Raw genomic sequence first — 12,932 nt, forward strand, 5'->3', positions numbered from 1 at the left:
TCTCATTCACACACACACTATATGGAAGTTTTTTTAGCTCACCCTATTCACCTATACCGCATGTCTTTGGACTGTGGGGGAAACCGGAGCACCCAGAGGAAAGCCAAGTAAACGCAGGGAGAACATGCAAACTCCACACAGAAAAGCTAACTGACCCAGCCGAGGCTCGAACCAGCAACCTTATTGCTGAGAGGTGACAGCACTACCTAGTGTGCCACCGCATCACCTTGTCTTTAAATTATTATGTAAATTTAATAATTAAAAAATAAATAAACTGACCCCAAACTTTTGACTTGTAGTGTGAGTGTGTGTGTATATATATATATATATATATATATATATATATATATATATATATATATATATATATATATATATATATATATATATATATATATATATATATATATATATGTATAACTGAATTACCTGGCATAAAAATTAAAAACTGTTTTTATTCTAGCTTAAATAAAACAAATAAGACTTTCCCCTGAAGGGAAAAGACATACTGTGAAAATTTCCTTGCTCTGTTAATCATCATTTGGGAAATATTTAAAAAAGAAAAAAATATTCAAAGGGGGTTTAATATTTCTGACCTTCAATTGTATATATATATATATATATATATATATATATATATATATATATATATATATATATATATATATATATATAGACAGACAGACTGACAGACAGGTAGGTAGATAGGTAGATAGATCAGAAGTCTGAATTATTAGCCTCCTGAATTATTATCCTGTTTTTCCAAGAAATCCAATAATTTCTGTTTAATGGACAGAAGAATTTTTTCAACACTTTTCTAAATATAATAGTTTTAATAACTAATTTCTGATCATTTATTTTATCTTTGCCATGATGACAGTAAATAATATTTGACTAGATATTTTTTAAGACATTTCTATACAGCGTAAAGTGACATTTAAAGGCTTAGGTTAACTAGGTTAACTAGGCAGGTTAGGGTAATTAGGCAAGTTATTGTATAACGATGGTTTGTTCTGTAGACTATCAAACAAATATTTATAGCTTAAATGTGCTAATAATTTTGACCTTAAAATGGTTAAAACTGCTTTTATTTTAGCTGCAATAAAACAAATAAGACTTTTTCCAGAAGAAAAATATTATCAGACATACTGTGAAAATTTTCTTGCTCTGTTAAACATAATTTGAGGAATATTTCATAAAAAACTAAAATTTAAAGGGGGTTTAATATTTTTGAACGGTGTATATCAATTCAATATATTTATACATAAATCCACATGGCGGCAGTAGCACATCAATTAGAATGCATATTGAGGAATACTCAAATTTTCATGCCACGTATGTAAACCATTATGAAGAATAACAGTCTGAAAACTATTGATGCCGCATTTTAATATTAAAAGAAATTAATGATACGATTACACGAAAATCTATGTAAAACTAACTATAACTAACTGGCTATTTGAACCGACATTTAATTCATATAAAGCATTTATACATATCTACAAAGAGAGAAACATAGCATCCGCTACGTACAGTTTGTATGTATGATAGTTATTCCCCGAGCATCCTCAATCACAGCACTTAGCGGTCTGCCGTGAATTCCATCTGTTACAAATGCATCATGGGAAATGTAGTACAAAAAGGCAGCGGACTCACAAGCGACACCTGACACCAAATTCACAGCACTTTTCAGTTCTTGCCTATATATATGCATAAGACAAATCCATTACACACATCACTGGAGTAAGTGCTCAGGTGAAACAACGGCTCGCAGTTCACTTGCACATAATTAAAAGAACTACATATCCCACTAGACATAAAACGCGATTGGAGAATACGGGGTGAGGGTATCTTGTTAAAGGGGGGGCAGCACACATACACTCACAGTCACACACACACGGACTGCACGCAGCATGGTGAGAATTACATTGTTGCATTTTATCCAAGGGCTTAGAGACGATAAATAGCAGGCAGCAGGACAAAGCCCTACTGCACATCTGCATCAGCATAGTGTGAGGACGCTGGGAACGACCACCGACGAGGAATTGATCTGAATAATCATATGGAGGCTGAATGCTGCTCATTTAGTGCAACATCTACAACAGTCTGCAGAAATTTACATTCCAGAGAGGGGGTGAAGTGGCTGTCTTTACATCCAGAAACTGCCCCAACATCATGACGGAGGGCTGTGCATCCTAAGAGGCTTTGCAAGGTATGGAAAAGCACGAGAATCACTGAATTTTGTCATTTGTGGTCATTGAAGTAACCTGTTGTGGACTGTGCTGATGTGGCTTTCACTCCATTAACGTCTCACCCCTTTCTTTGTTTATTTTGAAAGCAGTGTCAGATTTGTGTAGCTCGAGTGGTCCCTGACCCGCATCATGCATATAGAAGCACTCAAGAGGGGGGACCCGTGGCTTTGTGTCCAAAAAACATCTCTCATTGATGTGAGGGTCTCATTCCACTCTGAACCCACCCTTACCGATCTGCCAGCGTTGCTTAGATACAGGAAAGAAAGAGAGGGGTAGTAAAGGATTTTCTTGGGGTTGATGTGACGGGGTGACCTAATCAAGCCTTTGTCTCATCCTTATGCGGTTTCTTCAAAGTAGACTCAACCCAACTCCAAAAATGTGGACGGAAACTCAGTGAAGTATGACGTGTGTTATTCAGAAAGATGCTAACACATGTTTTTCTCAGGGAAAAGTGCAAGGTTACTGAGTGGAAACACTATACTAACACATACTAAACATTCTATGCATCACTATAGGGAAATTTCAACATCAGTCGCGCAATAATAAACCCTAGACTTTAAAAATTGGTCACAATTTATCGAGAAGCATTTCTAATGTTTATCTGCTCAATAACCTGTGCATTTAGATCATTTTCATAGATAATATCCTTCTAAAGAGAGAGTTACTTGTTACTAAAATTGCACATATTCATTGCAACAAATGATCTTGAATTGTACATATCCACTGCACATATAAGAATCAGAATCAGCTTTATTGCCAGGTATGTTCACACATACGAGGAATTTGTTTTCGTGACAGAGCTTCTACTGTGCAACAGAATTACTGAAACAGGACAAAGTATAGATAAATATAGCAAAAATATAGATTTGCAATTATGTTAATATCTATCTGCATACCTCTGATTATTAATAGCAACCTGTAAAGGCATGGGCTGGTATAAGATTCTAATGGTATGGTAACCTTGGATAAAAATATTACAGTGTTGTGATTACTGATCCAAAATAAAATCTTTGTAATTATCTGGGTAAAAAAAACAACTTTCCCCCCCACTAAACACAATATATTTTATTTTAAGAAACATTTAAAATGTTTTGAACTGGTAGCTTTTGATGTAGACGTTCCTTTTCTGCTGAAGATATTGTTACTGTAAAAAACAAAATAGGATAGTTATGAAAAAAACTTACAGAGCAATTTCAGCATTATGGATGTGACCTTTGCAGTAAAATCTCAAAACATGAATTCACAGAGAAAGTATGATACCTTACATTGAAACATCTGTTTATATTTTCCAAAAATACTAACCACAGAGTTATGGGTTCAAAATATATAAATCTGTAAACATTTTTATATTTTAAATGAGGAAAATAAACATGCGTTATATATTTTACTAAAAAAGTCAGCCAGTTTACAGTATACAAAAAGCTTTGTAGAAATTCTGTGGATTAAACTGCACAATACAAAATAAATAATGATAATCAAAAGGAGAAGAGCTGGCTCACTATAGAACAAAAATTACTTATTTTGTTTTATTTTACACTTTTGCAATTCTTAGGGGAAAGCTCCGTTATGTGTGGGACAGATGTGAAATTGCCACTTGTGTGACTTTGGTAAATCAGATATAATAGATTGCAAACATTGACAGAGATGGAAAATAGAAGCAAATTTAAAGAATTGAAAGACTTTAGATATAGAGTGTTTGGCTGGAGAATAAAGTACAACTGATAAATTGGCATGCTTTTTCAAATATTACTTTTATAATAAATATATAATCATCTAAAAAAAACTATTTAAATCAATTTCATTAAAAAAACTTCTGAAATATGAATTGGGTGTGCTTTTTTGAATGATAGTAAATTATATTGTTAGAATCGTTCCAATTTTCCCTTTGGTGCTGATTAATGTTATGTAAAACCAATAAACCTGATTTGCACAAATATCTTACAGGATCATATTGAAAGGATTAGTTCAAAGTCCTGATGGATATTTTTCTGAGAAATTGTTAGTGTAGTTATTTACACTGGACACTATATATTGGTCTTAACTGCCTTAAGTTATAAGGTTTACTGTAATTTTGTTAATTTACTAGTTTTTGATGCAGATGTACACTACTTGACAAAAGTCTTGTCATCTTAGCAACAAATAACTTGACTTCTAGTTGATCATTTGGAGAAGTGGCAGAAAGTAGATTTTTCTGATGAATCTTCTGTTGAACTGCATCCCAATCATCACAAATACTGCAGAAGACCTATTGGAACCAGCATAGATCCTCACAAAAATCCGTCAAGTTCGGTGAAGGAAAAATCATGGTTTGGGGTTGCATTCAGTATTGGGGCATGTGACAGATCTGCAGAGTGGATGGCAACATCAACAGCCTGAGGTATCAAGACATTTGTGCTGGCCATTGCATTACAAACCACAGGAGAGGGCAAATTCTTCAGCAGGATAGCGCTCCTTCACATACTTCAGCCTCCACATCAAAGTTCCTGAAAGCAAAGAAGGTCAAGGTGCTCCAGGATTGGCCAGACCAGTCACAAGACAAGACATGAAATTTATTGAGTATGAAGAAGGAGGCATTGATGATGAATCCAAAGAATTTTATGAACTCTGAAAGTGCAAGAACACTTCTTGCCATTCCAGGCATTGCAGAGATGTATGGATGCAGTCCTCCAAGCTCATGGGAGTCATACACAATATTAATTCTTTGTCCACTGCACCATGACTTTATATTTTAAACTGTACATTATTCTGTTAAGTGACAAGACTTTTGTCTAAGCAAAGTCAGACCTTACTGTCCTAATTAAATAATTCAAAACCAAGACATGATCATATTTTATTTTGGTAAAAAAGCGTAGTCTAGAGGCCTTTTCCTTTTATTTAAGCCACTTCTGATGCCGAATAATACTAAATGTCAAGTTATTATTTTTGTTCTGAAAACTTGGATAGGGGACAAGACTTTTGTCAGGTAGTGGATATGAATTCTGGTAGATATTCCGTTGAGGCACTCTTGTGAAAAAATATGAGAAAATATCGCTGTAAACACAGTAAACAGATCTTGCTGCAACACCTTTAACTTCTGGTTCTGTCATGACATTCAGTTTGCCCTTTGCTAATTGGCGCCTTCTCAGTGACAGAATCTTTTGGGTAATTATATGGCACTTATTTTGAGGCAAGGGAATTTTGATAGAAAATTAAAATCCTATATAAGTTTTTGGTTTAGGAGTTCCTTTCTCACACACAAAAAATGTATGTACATTTTATTTATTAATGAATAAAAAACATCAAGGACATAAAAGGTTTAAGTAAAAAGAGTGAAATACTTTTTATACTGCAGTTATCTTCAATAATATTAACAGAGCTTTGAAAAGTCATTTATTACAATGGTGTGTACTAATCAGTTTTCCTGCTTAATGTGGAGCAAATGGCCAGGCTCAAGTTTAATATGAGCAGTTGTAGACATCCAGTATAGTGTTTCACAAGGCATAATGGAAGACCATCAATTTCTTATTATATCTGCTGCGACATTAAGTACAGTGACTCAGTGCTGAAACCCTACAATGAATAAATCATCGCGCTGAATATTTGAATCACCTGATGTGTTTCTTAAACATGCATGTCTTTAAGGTCAAACGACGGTGAAAACGATTCAAATGTCACTAAAGCATAAATGAAATGATACAGAAAATAACACGTATCATAAAAAGACTGCGAACTTGTGATGTTTGAGCAACTGTGCTATTTGACAGATGTTCATCATCTTCTGTAACTAGGCTAACACAGTACCTGGGGAATTTCAGGAGCCAGCAAAAGTCCTGCTGACTTAGCCTTAACTAGGTTAGCACTGCATACAGCGAGAGCACGCTGTCATCGACTCACATTTGAGAGCTTTAAAATAGGTTACTCTATGGGAAACCTTTTTTTCTACCGGGGGCTGAATTGGTTAATTCACAGTGCTCTGACAGCGGGGTAACCTGAAATCCACTACTGCTGACTTTAATATAGCTCAACTCAACATTTACTGTTGCAAGTTATGTTTGCTGCTTCATTTAGAGAACACTTGGATTGAACAGAAGTAACAAATAGGGCACCTGCTGCTGATGTCTGTAGATTGTTTTATACCTATGTGTGTGTGTTCATGCTTGCATGAGTTCTCTGGGTTTCTCTTCTCCTGAGAGCCCTGCTCCCGAACCCTAACAGATGGAAGACTTTTCTTTAGGTGCTTGTTATAGCAGATTGCCGAAAATTGAATGTTTGTACAAACAGTCCCCGGCCTATGCTCTTAAAAATAAAGGTTCAAGAAGTACAGTTTTAGGTTCCCAACGAGCTTTGAACAGATTGTTTAAAGAATCTTTATTTTTTTCTTAGAGTGAAAAACATTTAATTAATCTGCATAATCACTATTTTCCACTATTAATATTTTATTTTGATTTCCAGAGATGGGTTACAGCTGGAAGGGCATCCACTGCAAAAAACGTGCTAGATAAGTTGGAGGTTCATTCCGCTGTGGCAACCCTGGATTAATAAAGGGACTAAGATGACAAGAAAATGAATAAATTAATATTTTACTTTGTTAATCCCTTTAAAAAATTAAGCAAGAAAGTCTGCTGGCATAACCCTGATTTTTAATCACAAAAAAGAAAACAACATTAAGATGAAAATATTAGGGCTTTTAATAATCGATTAATCTGTGGATTATTTTTTAGATTATTCGACGAATAATAATAATAAATGAAGTAGTTTTGTCCTGTTTTCAATCCAAATATCTAAACAATTTTAAATCAAGATACATACTAGACACATGAAATAGCATAAGAAATGATGTCTTGTTTTCTGAAAAAAACCCCACCTTAAAATTAATTAATTGTTTGCTTAAAACAAGCTAAATTATTTGCGAATTGGGTTAGAGAAATAATCTTAATGAGATATAATGTCAAACAGAAGTTTTACCAGTTTACATAAACTTGTCTGTGATTGTGATCAATAATGTGAGATGGGCATCGTCATGTTACTTGCGGCCTCGCGTTTGCCTCATTCATAAAAAGCAGAACACGCTTTAAATTCACCAGTTTATCCCCAAATTCTTGCAAGTGATTGGCTGGTGAACTTAGAGAAGAGTAGATTCAACTTTATAGCTATACACTATGTGTAATGTGTATCAGATATGAATAAAACGCATCAACAAATTATATTTGAATGGATTGCTAGACTTTCTAGTGTGTTTTACAAACTCTAAATGTTTAGTTTTACTAGTACATGTGTGTATTTACATGTCTAAAACGTCAATTAAGCATTAGGCGGTTAAAACGCTGCAAAATTGTGGTAATATAACACAACTTTCTCAGCAGGGTTTAGTTGGTTTTGTTTTCAAAAAAAATTTGCATGTGTTGTGAGTATTTTCATGCATAACAATCTATACACACAATCAAGCAAAAGATACAATTTAAATAAAGTGTTTTGTTGTTTCCTTGAGTCTAACAGAATTCAAGTACAGTAACTGAATTGTAAAGAAAAATAATAATTCAATAAAGGTAATCGTAGTTAAGGTCACAAATGGTGCAATTTTTCGTGCCTGAATGCTTTTAAAATCATTATACAAACACGTGCATCAAAAACACATGCAAGTGATAAATTATAATACAAACTCTAAACTGCATATCCTGCGTTGTTACTGTTGCGAATGATCACATTGCGAAATCGATGCTAAAACGATATATTGTGCAGCCCTAGTGTGTGTGTTAAGCACAGTCCACATTCTTCTGTGCTGGTCTCTGTGAGCTTCTTCTTTCTAAAACAGATTTTTATGACAAGAGTAGACATGAATTTTGTATATTCCCCATCCTGTCTACTGTCTGCACTGCAAGTCCCATTTGAGAACCATTTCATACCGTTTTTCAAGCTCATGTCCGCCTATGTTAATCTACCAACTCCACTGTGTGGTTTGTTTATTAGACCAAATGGCAGATAGCAATGATGAGGGCACAAAATATTGACATTTATGATTAGTCAGAACACTCATCAATCAAACTCTGGACCGACTGTCGATTTGCTTTAAGTTCTCTATGACGAGCTTCTTTTTTTATTTTTGAACTCCTGCAACAATCTTCATTTTGGCTAACACCAGTTTGTACTTGGCTTCCGCTTGAAGTAAATCGGGGCTTTTATGAATGCCAACCTGGAGGGCAAAACAAGGTTGCCTTTCATTCTGAAGGACTTTTCCCTATTCTCTAATCCCCTCAAAGGGTTTACCTTTCAGAGTGAGAGCTTTGAAAGGATGAAGAGTGTAGGGAACCAAAAAAAGGAAGAATCATGGAAGCTAAAGTGTCTATTATTTGTACCCTTTTGATTTTCCTTACTCCGAAGGGCCCTTAAAATTGGCCAGTTGAGCTCTTGGGTTAAAAAATAACCACTTTTCAAAATGGCAGCTATGATTGTTTTTAATACTATATTCTTTCAGAAGGCACATTTGTCTTTTTGGGAACAGAGTAAAAGGTTTTCCTGCATTGACTGCCATTGAGTACCTAAAGGCATAGTTCACCCCAAAATGAAAATTCTACCTTCATTTCCTCATAATCCACTTGTTGCAAACCTTTTTAAGTTTCTTTTTTTATGTTGAACACAAAGAAACATTTTTTGAAGAATTACGAAAATTGTTAGAAAAAAGCAGATGTTGCCCATACAAACAGATTTGCCAAGAATTTGCTTGCAATGCCATAAAATGAGCTAAATAATAATCTAAAATGCTTAATATGGCATAATGCATTTACTATCCATTCATCAGTAAAGTGTATATTTGATTTAGATTCTTTAAATATTGCTTTTACCTTATGCTTTTCTTCTGGTAAATTGACTTGCTCAAGTGCCCAACTCATTTTCAAAAAATGGATAAAGATGCATCTTTTTTACTTGACCCTCTAACTTTGACATTTCGTTGCTCTTTTGGTTGTTTGATTACTTCTAGCGTCCTCATTTGTGTGTCACTTTGGATGTAAGCACCTGGAAAATTATTAAATGTAATCCAAGTGGTTAAAATATTGCAGCAGATTATGGATTTCAAGTGGCCAAAACATGCTGTTTGTTTACATATATTCATTTTAAAAGGGCATTTAATTATTCTAATAGAAACTTGACAGGTTGTGTTAATTAAAACAGAATTGAACCATCATTTTAAAAAGTGTAGATAGTAAGGGAACATGACACTCTCAGCTCTCACTGTTTAAACACATTGGACGGATTAGATTATTGCAATGTGACATTGAACAAGTACACACAACTGTAGCGTACCTCATTTGCTAATTGTAGGTTAATCCAAATTGTATGTTAATGAAATAGCTGTGAGGCTTGTTTTAATTTTTGAAATTGACAGATTTAGGAATGGTGTAATATATGAAAGACCATTTCCGCAATATAAAATAATAGATCTGGCATAAAAATGTCAAAATTAAAAAAAGTTATAATTATGAATTAAAATGTAAAAATCATTGCTTAGGTAAAAACTCTGGCCTTAAAGTAATAATATCTTCTAAAAAGTTGAAATGATGACTTGAAATCACGACTTAATCGAAATAATGACTTACAAAACTTAAAACTATGATTTAAAAATTAAAAAGATGACTTGCAATTCTGACTTAATCAAAATTATGACTTGCGTTAATTAAAACTATGACTTAAAATTCTGACTTAACAACAATTACAAATTTATTGATATCATGAGTTACGAATATTATGACTAGAAAGACTAAATTCTGGTGGGCGAAGCAGTGGTGCAGTAGGTAGTCCTGTCGCCTCATAGCAAGAAGGTTGCTGGTTCGAACCTTGGCTGAGTTGGCGTTTCTGTGTGGAGTTTGCATTTTCTCCATGCATTCGCGTGGGTTTCCTCCGGGTGTTCCGGTTTCCCCCACAGCCCAAAGACATGCAATTGGGTGAATTCGGTTGGCTAAATTGTCTGTAGTGTATGAGTGTGTGTGTGTGTGTGTGGATGTTTCCCAGGGATGGGTTGCCGTTGGAAGGGCATCCACTGCGTAAAAACGTGCTGGATAAGTTTTCTTTACTTGTATAGCAGAAATGGCCTTGACGTATACGATATATCAACGCGCAGCACTTGCATGATAATTATAAAATATGGTGGTGAGGTAAGGGTTAACTGGACCAGCAATATAGCTCTGCTGTGGCATTTGGGAGCCAACGTTGCCCCTGCTTCTCCTCTGAATCGATGGGCTCTGCGACAGGCCTTGGCATGTGGCCCCTGTCTAGGTGGCCTGAGAGGATCTCCACTTGATGAGTGAAGGAGAGAGAGATATTTCTGAGCACAGGAGACCAAACACTCTGTCACGCAGAGAAAGTGATGAAAAACATTGTTGAAGGAGGATAGCATGTGAAGGATAGTGATTGAGAGAATGGATCGGATAAGGAAATGGTGCATCAGTCTGAAAGAGCATGTTTTTTTTACTTGACAAATAGAAAGAGATACTGTAGATGGAGGAGATGTGAGGTATAGCCACAGATGCTTGGATAATTCATAAATATTCTACAGGGAAACAGTGAGGAGATGCGAGGCGGCAAACGTGTAGCTGAGACAAGGTCAGCGAGAAGTGGGAAAATTGAGGTCAGATTGACAACACTGAATAAAATTTCAAAGTGCATCAACTGAAAATATTAAATTCACTGCGAAAAATGTGATCACCATACAATGAAAAAACTTACTTTTGCTAGTAGCTCTGAAACTTCTTATTTAACGAGTTGAGCCCACTTCATTTGAGCCCATTTTTATTTGGTGATAACTTATTTGTTTTATGTTCAGCTCATTTAAATTGGTAAAAACGATTAAGTTAACTTAATCAATTTGTGTTGGGACAGCATGAAGGTATTATGTGGAACCCTGCGTTTTTACAGTGTATCAGTGGAAAATGCAATTAACTAGCAATAAAACAATGAAAAGAAATAATAAAACACCACAATTTATAATCATTGATAATAATATTTGGCTGCTCCAAAAAGAAATACTACAATAAAAATGATTTAATGCTACAAATAAAGTATTCATAGTGCACGACATATTAATATGATATTATTCATTCATTTTTTTTCAGCTTAGTCCCTTTATTCATTAGGGGTCACCACAGCGGAATGAACCACCAATGCATCCAGCATATGTTTAATACAGCGTGTAAAACACATGCGTGTAACATATTACACATATACACTACGGACAATTAAGCCTACCCAATTCACCTGTACCACATGTCTTTGGACTGTGGGGGAAACCGGAACACCCTAAGGAAACCCACGCGAAATGCAAAATCCACACAGAAACGCAGAAACTGAGCCGAGGTTCGAACCAGCGACATTCTTGCTGTGGGGTGACAGCACTACCTACTGTGCTACTGCTTCGCCACAAATAAATAACTAAATAGGATTATTTTTTAATGGGACAAGCAAACAAAATCTTATCCACCGGATATTAGAAAAGATTCCATTCAGCCCTATATAAGTCTGAAATTTAATTCATAATTAAATTAATCGATTCATTAATGGTCTTTAACTTAAATTGATTGTAATGCAATAATGTGCACCTTTTGTAAAGCTGCTTTGAAACAATAATTATTGTAAAAAAAGTCTTACAAATAAACTTGTACTTAATTAAAATGTTTTAAATTTGACTTTAATCAACTAAATGTACAACTTTGTTTTATTGCCACTTAATTCAATTTAACATTTTATTTCTTCTTTTCAAAGAAGTAATTTTCAAAAATATTGATATAACACAAATCATCTCTGTTGATGCCTAAAATCAAAATCCATGTTCCTGTATTGGAACACCTACACACACACACACACACACACACACACACACACACACACACACACACACACACATATCTTTGAGAGGCCTGGGCTAAGATGCGCTGCTGAGTCAGACACTTGGGCATCTGCAGCTGTTTAAAGCTCCTACAGCAAACAAACTTTCTGGTGAGGCAGTTTAAGCAGAAATAATAGATGGTGACTGCACCATCCGTCGCTGCTGTGACAAACCTTCCTCTCCTGCTCTGTATAATCATTTTAAACTCCTTATCCTACATGATGTGCTGGCTTCTTTGTCGATTTCTGCTTTTATTTAGATTATACAGACTTTTTGGCTCTTTCGTAGTGTCTAAAGCTTGATCGTAATAGACCAGTTTCTCCAGGCTGGATGCAGAGGACACGATTATTGGTTTCCCTTGTGGATTTCTGTCAAAAGAGGCACAAAGAAGGGTCAGCAGTTGCTCAATGAGGGCATGTAAACTCAACGCCTTTGGGCACAGTCACAATTCAAGGGTACAGATTGCTGTTAACAGATCCAGTGCCTCCTCGGGGATATGACCCAATTAGCATGTAGATGAAATATTGTTCAAATAAAGGGTTTGAAATGGATTTGATGTCTGTCACGAGATGTTTATTTTAGATTATTTTAAATTTAAGCATGTATGTGAAGAGATTTTTATTTTTTTTTATTCTATGCCCAAGGTAATTCTGACATTAAGTTAATCATGCGGAAACTCATTCAGATGAGTCAAAATGGCACCTACGGTTAAATCTAGTTCTACTTTCATGTTAGGTGCATGAGCCTAAATTAATCTTCCCTTGAGAGGAGGAGAAAATAAGACGAAAAGGCAAAGGAATTAAATGAAATTTTGATCTCCAGTGTTT

The 12,932-nt window shown here is 35.1% G+C and overlaps 1 protein-coding gene across 1 annotated transcript in view; it reads left to right on the forward strand.

The window, feature by feature from the left end:
• Nucleotides 1–1,883: 1,883 nt before the first annotated feature.
• st3gal2 (ST3 beta-galactoside alpha-2,3-sialyltransferase 2) overlaps nt 1,884–12,932 on the forward strand; it is a 52,914-nt gene continuing 41,865 nt past the window's right edge. The window contains exon 1 of the mRNA XM_087291889.1: nt 1,884–2,212. The gene's annotated coding sequence lies outside the window, so the exon portion shown is untranslated. The remainder of the gene's footprint in view (nt 2,213–12,932) is intronic.

This window comes from Danio rerio, chromosome 18 (genome assembly GCF_052040795.2).
Source record: "Danio rerio strain M-AB ecotype USA chromosome 18, GRCz13ab, whole genome shotgun sequence".
NCBI lineage: Eukaryota > Metazoa > Chordata > Actinopteri > Cypriniformes > Danionidae > Danio > Danio rerio.